Source organism: Meriones unguiculatus, chromosome 15 (assembly GCF_030254825.1).
Source record: "Meriones unguiculatus strain TT.TT164.6M chromosome 15, Bangor_MerUng_6.1, whole genome shotgun sequence".
In the NCBI taxonomy this organism is placed as follows: Eukaryota; Metazoa; Chordata; class Mammalia; order Rodentia; family Muridae; genus Meriones; species Meriones unguiculatus.
In genome coordinates this window covers 25,296,957-25,304,391 of record NC_083362.1, presented here as the reverse complement: position 1 = coordinate 25,304,391, position 7,435 = coordinate 25,296,957, and the positions used below count along the sequence as shown (strand labels likewise).

The 7,435-nt window shown below is 35.3% G+C and overlaps 1 non-coding gene across 1 annotated transcript; it reads left to right on the top strand.

The window, feature by feature from the left end:
- Positions 1-6,958: 6,958 nt before the first annotated feature.
- On the top strand, positions 6,959-7,092 carry LOC132648150 (small nucleolar RNA SNORA17). The gene has a single exon (XR_009586533.1). It is a non-coding gene; the product is annotated as a small nucleolar RNA SNORA17 (small nucleolar RNA).
- The last annotated feature ends 343 nt before the right edge of the window (positions 7,093-7,435 follow it).

Here is a 7,435-nt window from a genome sequence, read left to right as displayed (position 1 = left end):
AAAATAAACCCTGATTGAAGGCACACATCTGTACTCTTCGCACACAAGGAACAGCTCAGGTGAAATGCTAATCGAAAGCGTGCCTGAGCTGCAGTACACATTCTAGTCAGGCCCAAATTTCAGAATGAAGTCTCTCCCCTCCACTCATGTTGCACATGATTAAAGAAATGTTTCTTGTGCATGAACATGTTAGTGGAGGAGTGTGTGCCCATGTGGACATGAATGGGTAAAGACAAGAGATTGATATTGTGTCTTCTATTGTTAGTCATGTTATATATTTTTCTATTTTCATTGTATGATTTTATACGCAAAGACATTGAAAACATTTTTCCTGCAAGGAAAAAAAAAACATTTCATGTAAATAGATATTACTAGTTTAATGACTGTTTATGTGTTAACTAAAATCTTTTCAAAAGGGTATTGCTGTACACGCAAAAAATATAATTTGATAGAAGGTATCATCATCAGACAGTGCAGTATCAAAAGTATTTATAAGCCTGTCTATGCTCAGCTGTCTCTCCTCATCCAGGGTCTTTGTCTACATTTAGATCTCAGATTCAGCTCAAATAGCTGATGAACAAGCCTTGGTAAGCCTCCTGCCCCTGCTTATCCCGATTCTAGAAATGTGCCACCCTGTGTCCCTTTTTAGTTGGGTACTGATGACCTAAATTCAGGTCCCTAGATAAGTGTATTAAGACAGCCCCACAGCACAAGCAAAGCAATGTTCTGTACCATTCATTCTTTTTTAATTTAAAAGGAAGACATTTTTTAGTTGTTTGTTTTCTGGTTAGCTTTAGGCAGTGGATTTCATTGACTCTTCTGACTCATGAGCCACTACATTTTCAGTTATCTGTGAAGGTAAGAGAGTACCACCATCCAATGATTAGTGAGATCATATCATGTCCATAGAAAATGCTGAAAGATCATGGTTTCACAGAATGCATCAACAAGCTGGAAACTGATAAACAACATCTGGGGAGAATATTACACATATGAAATCACTCAAAGTTTAAAAAATGATGTCACAATAGCCTGCAATATGTAGTCTTCTTGTCAGAGAATGTCAGTCATTACTGGATCTGTTCTGGAAAACATTAAAAGTAAGTCAAAATGCCTAGAGACCAGAGTAAGCTAAACTGCACTTTAGCTTCCATGGCAAGTGCTCAACAATACTGATCTACTTCGGGAATCTCTGTCCTCAAAACAGTATTCAACAAAAAGTAGCTTCTTTGTCTAAGTACTTTTAAAATGAAGATTATGGAGGAAAAAAATTGAGAGAACTTATTAATCCTGAAGCAAAATCCAAAATACGAGTGAAGTTAATCAGTATTTAGATTAAAGGAAACAAATATTTTTGTTATAAAATTATTCTTAAGTAAATTCAAGACAACTCAGAAAAAGAATATTTACTTCAGATAAAATATGTTCAAATAAAACTGAAAAATTTTCTGCAATTGAATGTCCTATCTAAATGTTGTATTTCATGGAACAGAAAGAAAAATATTTTTCACAGAAAAACATCAGTGATCTCTATATCCATCTGGCTGCTCACAACCATTAAAAACTGATAGTTGGAAAATCCTACTTCTTTTTCCTCTTCTGTCTTCCACAGGCACTACATGTACACTTGGTGCAAATAACTGCAGGAAAAACACTCATGTCAATAATAAAATAAATATTTTTTTTAAAAGAGAAATGCTAACTTGGACAACTTACAACGTGTAACCCTTTAGGTTTGTATGATGTTTTGTTATCCAGCTAGTAGTCCAAAAAGAATATTTTAATATAAGGTTCAAATGAAGCAGTTCCCAATCTGTGGGTTGCTACATTACAATTCATAACAGAAGCATAGTCACAGTTATGAAGTAGCAGCAAAATAATTGTGTGGTTGGAGGCCAGAACACGAAGAACTGTGTTAGAGTGTCTCAGCATTGGGAAGGTTGAGTAACACTGCCAATGAGTCAGGATGTCTGGCTTGCTGTCTTGATACAACTACAACAACAATAAGGTATCTTGGAGTGAACATGAACAAGAAGTGACCCAGATATTTGTATAATGATTCATAACAGTAGTGAAATTACAGTTACGAAGTGGCAGCAAAAATAATTTTCTGACTGGGGATCACTACAACATGAGGAACTGTATTAAAAGTTATCAGTAAATACTATCTTACAGAATTCACTGACAGTTTCTTTATAGAGACTTCATCCCTGCTACAGGATTTTTGCCACAGCATCTTTAACGCCTGCAAAACCAGAACTTGAGCAACACTGCCAGGTTTTACCACAACTTTGGGATGGACTCTGCCCACTCAGAGCACAATTGCAGCAGCAGGTATTCCCTTCAGCAAACTGTTTCAGGTCTCTCTTTTCAAACAAACTGTATTGTCTCAGATAGGGTCCTTGGAAGTGTGTGGTCTTGTCCAAGAGGCACCTTTCCTATATTCCCATCGCTGAGAGAATGCTTCCTTTTAATTGTACTCATCATTCTAATTACCACTGTTTTGCCTTTTATTCTACTCTTCTTCACTATTTTAAGTTTCTCATACAATTTTTCTCTTAGTAATTACATTTTGGAGTGTCTTCTTGCTGAATCAGTCATATCTCTTTCTCACTGTTGTTCTGAAATAAATCAGTAGAAAATAATCCTAACACAGCTTCAATATGCCCTGCTTTGAAATTTCCTTGGACAAATAAACTAGGCCACTAAATTTTAATTCAACCCCACATGAGTTCTAAAGACACAGGCAGGATGGAGCCAGTTTTTCTCAGATTATAACTTGAGTAGGCTCTATTAGAGTCCTTATTCTCTTCTAAAATCCATGACCTGAACCTTCACAGTGCACAGTTTGATTTGTTTTTAGGCAAGTACACATTCCTATTAGAATGCTTCATTAAGTTTTACTTCCAGGAAAACAATAGCAAGGCGTTTTTAGAAAAGGCAAAAGCTTTTCTAGAAAATTTTCAAAATTCTTTCTCATTCTTGAAACACAAAGTATTTCCCCAAACCTAAGAAATGCACGGTTATGTATATCACTACAATATTCTCAATTCTTTTTTTTTCTGTGCTCAATTTCCTTTCGCTGTGGTTTGTTTAATATTTAAAAAATACTCCACCAAAGAATAATAAATATGGCATTAACAGCAAATTAGCCACACATCGCTAGTAATAATTGTACATGTCTGACATCCCAGAACTAGAAATTTTGTGATGGAATAATAAGTATGATGTAGGCTAGATATCAATGCTCTATCTAAAACAAAACAAAACAAAAATCCCGCCAAATTATAGATAAATAAAAAAATACATAATTTTTAAAAATTAAAAATTAAAGCTCACCTACAGTTTCTGTACTAAGACTTAAGCTAGTGATAAATATAAGAGGGTTCCTTCTTAAATTTTAATTTTATACCTATTTATAAACTAGCATTCAAATATATTTTTAATTATAAAAGTATGCATAACAAGTAACAAGTAATGTTTCATTTTTGTAATTTAAAATTAATCCGCCTACGCATATAAAAACACAAAATAGCATCTGTTGATAGGTAACATGAAAACAACAAACATATATGATATACCGTCTATCAAATACAACCTAATTGATAGGCATTCCCTTAAATTATTATTACATATTTTATTTAATTTAAAAGAAATACTATAGGAATTACAAAGGACTTCTCAGTCATATGAGAAAACTGAGATGGAAGGAAGGAGACTCAGCTCAGACTGACAAAGGCTGACTGAATACTAACAAAGGCCAAATGAAATAAAATCTTTGGGCCCTCAATCTAGTTTACTATTGTGTGCTTTGTTCTCAGCAGGTAGAAATGACAGTAGAATCTGATGGACTGTTTTACTGAAAACCAGATTTTCAAAGTCCTTTACATCTTCATAGGAATTTAAAGATTACTTTAGTTTTGCCTAACAGCATAGAAACAATAAATACTATAAGAACAATAGTTTTATATTTCATTTTTTCATAGTTTGAAAATTATGTAAATCTACTGAGATCCTAAAAGTTGTTTGATTCACAACTCTTCATCTGCCTAATAGTAATCAATAGAAAGTATTGGAGTTTTGCTGTTGGCTTTTTAAATTTATCAACAACAATGAATTTCTCTTTGTCTAAATTCATCCCTTCTGAGCACTCTCTTCAACTCTGAACATTTAAAGTGGTTGTTTGCCTTTAGATAGTGCAAAAGTGTTAGTTAAATTAGGAAGTCTTTGTAGCATATTCTTTTTTTAGAATTTCATTATTATTTATTACAGTTTATTCACTTTGTATTCCGGCTGTAGCCCCTCCTTCATCTCCTCCAGGACCACTCTCCTTTCCCCTTCCCCTCTACTTTGCCCCTCCCTTAGTCCACTGATAGGGGAGAACCTCCTCCTCTACTATCTGACCCTGGCCTTTCAGGTCTCATCAGGACTGCCTAGATCCTCTTTCTCTGTGGCCTAGTTAGGCCACCTTGCCAGAGGAGGTGATCAAAGAGCAGACCACTGAGTCCATGTCAGAGACAGTCCCTGCTCTCCTTACTAGGCACTAAATCATGTTTTGTAGTACAGAAAGCGTACATTTTTAGATACTGGACAATGAGACTCAGAATTGGGGTGGGAGATGAAATGAGGCTAAAGACTGAATATTTGGTTCTTTGTTTTCTAAGCAAAAGGTTGTTATTTAACTGTTCTATGGAAAATAAGTCATATCTGATATAGATAAAATAGCAAGTAAAATTTAGATATTTAAATCTTTCTCTGGTCAGAGCATATTAGAATAAAAAATATTTTCAAGTTATGTGTTAATATTTTATTTGAGGAACTGTGTTTTATAATTTTTTTGTTCTTCAATTAGTATTTAATCAGAAAATAATTTTCAATATCAAACAATAACACATCTTTTTAACTGACAATTGTTCTAATAATATTTAATGATCATAGAATGAATATCAATGCTAGCTCAAAAATCTAAATATTTACTTACTGATTTAGTTTTAAAATATTGTAAATACAGTTTGTAGCAAGGAAAACATGGATGTTTTATTTGTAACTCAAAAGCACTGCAATCAACAATTGTAGTGAGTGTTTGCTTGTTTTTCCTGTTGTTGTGCTGGTTTTATGAGACAGGCTTTCCCTATGCGGCCATATATGTAGAACATTCTGTCTTAGAACTCAGAGGCAGCCTGTCTCTATGTCCCTAAATTCTGAGATTAAAGGTATGCACCACAGCTCCCAGCTTGTAGTGACTTTTAATATGATATATTTTGTAGGCTTATTTGGACTCATAGTCATTAATGTGGAGGCCATGGTTTGAAACAGTACTGTTCGGCAGACAGTTGACAATTGAGCTAGTCTACAGCCTCATGTTTAGGAATCATTCACCCAGTCAGGGATGAGCATATGGCCTCATCCCATTTATCCAACTCTTTCAGGTTCATATAAGTGATAACCAAGACACAATACTTCATTATTTGTAGAGCTTATTATTTGTAGCAATAAATTTTTAATCACTTGGTAAAAAAGTTTATACTAAAGTAAATCAGTTCTCAACTAGTAACAACCAAAGTAACCAAATCTGCAAAACATCTATAGATGTACATGCTTTGTGCAAACAACTTATAACAATAAATCAAAGAGAACATAAAAGCCAACAAACAGAACCACCTTTTGTTGCATTAAAAGAACATGAAAACACCAGTTTGTTGGATGTTCTATGTTCTGCATGTAATTGGAACAAACTGCTTGAGAGAAAAAAAAAATAGTTGCTGTACTGAAAGTCATTTTATTTCCTTTTAGTTCTGCTTCAAAGATACACAGTGATAAAAGGTGCTCTAAAAGCAAGGTGGTTAATTACTGGGGTTGTTCTGCCCTGTGCTCACATTTAAACTGCAATTACTCTAAAAGCAAGATGGGTTTTTACTTCAGCTGCCCAGTTTTAAAGCTAGATAACGAGAAGCTTTTATGAGTATTAAATGGCTTGTGACTTTCCTGTTTTTGCTAATTGTTTTGTTTATTTGAGAAAGGAAGGTAAGATTTATAATGTTGAAAATCTAAACATGCCAGCTAAACTGACAGAATGCTACTAAACCATTTTGTAGACTAAAATAAGTGTTCACATGTCCTTAGGCTTAAAATTTCCATTGTGTTTCTCTGGCTTCAATGCCACTCTGAGCTAAAAAAAAAAAAAAAAAAAAAAGATTGTTTTTGCAAATAAGAATATATGGTTGTAGAGAATCAGTTGACATTTCTATGACAGGTGGCGTGGTGCTCGTCAGATAGCGCATTAGGGATGCAGGGGAACTTTCCCTAAACTGACTTGGCATCATAGTGAGACATTTTTTTAAGAGAACTTTAAGGATTGTAGAAATTTCCTTTATGATTTACAACCTGAATATCTAACAAAAAGCCATATTATCAAAAAGTCATGGTTCTTTTCTTCTCTCTTGTGTCTGTATGAAAACTCAGCGCTGACTCACAGAAAAGATAACTGAGCATCATTTCAGGGTCTTACTTACCTCCACTCCCTGAGTCTGAAATACTGCTTTGCTGTTAACAGTAACCTCACATTGACTTTTTCTAGATATGTTTATTAAAGCATTAGGATAAACACCTGTTTTTTGTTATACTCAGAAACATGTCAGTACAGTAAACTGATACAGTATTTAAATGATACAGTATTTAAATCACAAAAATTAGTAAGTGAAGAGATTGAGAACTTGATTGACTGCATTTGGTTGTCCGGAATTTTAACAGTAAGGATAATGCAGGTTAAACTTGCATTTCCTATTGTTGAAGTATGCATTGTACATTGCACACACGTCTTTTAGTGAGCACTGTTTGTTTGTTTCAGTGATCTAGTATGTTGAAAATATCATTATGGTGCTACTCATTTCCCTGGGAACTCAGTAAACGTCTAATATATTCCTTTATAGTTTCAGTTTTATAGAGCTCAGGATAAAACCCTACCAATAGAAGTGCTGCTGGTGCTGGTGCTGTGTGCATGTACGTCAGTAGGTGGCAGAGAGGAGAGAGGCTATGTCCAAGCTCCACGTTCTGACCTATGAACATTTGCATAATTAAAAATAACCTAACAATTCCTGAAAACAAGCGGTACTGAGACTACCCTCAGTCAGCACTGGAGTCTCACACAGGGAGCTAGCCTGAGATGTCCAGGAGTCCAGGGTCCTGCAGGCCCTGGTGGCTCCCAGGACCAGAGAAAGCCTGAGACAAGAAGCACCGCCCATGGCACTGAAGGTCCTGGGTGGGAGTAAGTCCAAACTTCACATGGGGTCACTATGGAAGGGCCGACAAGGAACAAACCCAAGATGACGACCAAACTGGTGCCTTGGGATCTGTACAGGGAGCTAGCCTGAGGCAACCAGTCCTGAAAAGCACAGGCCTGAGCAGGGGATGGGGGACAGACCATCCGTGAAATGAC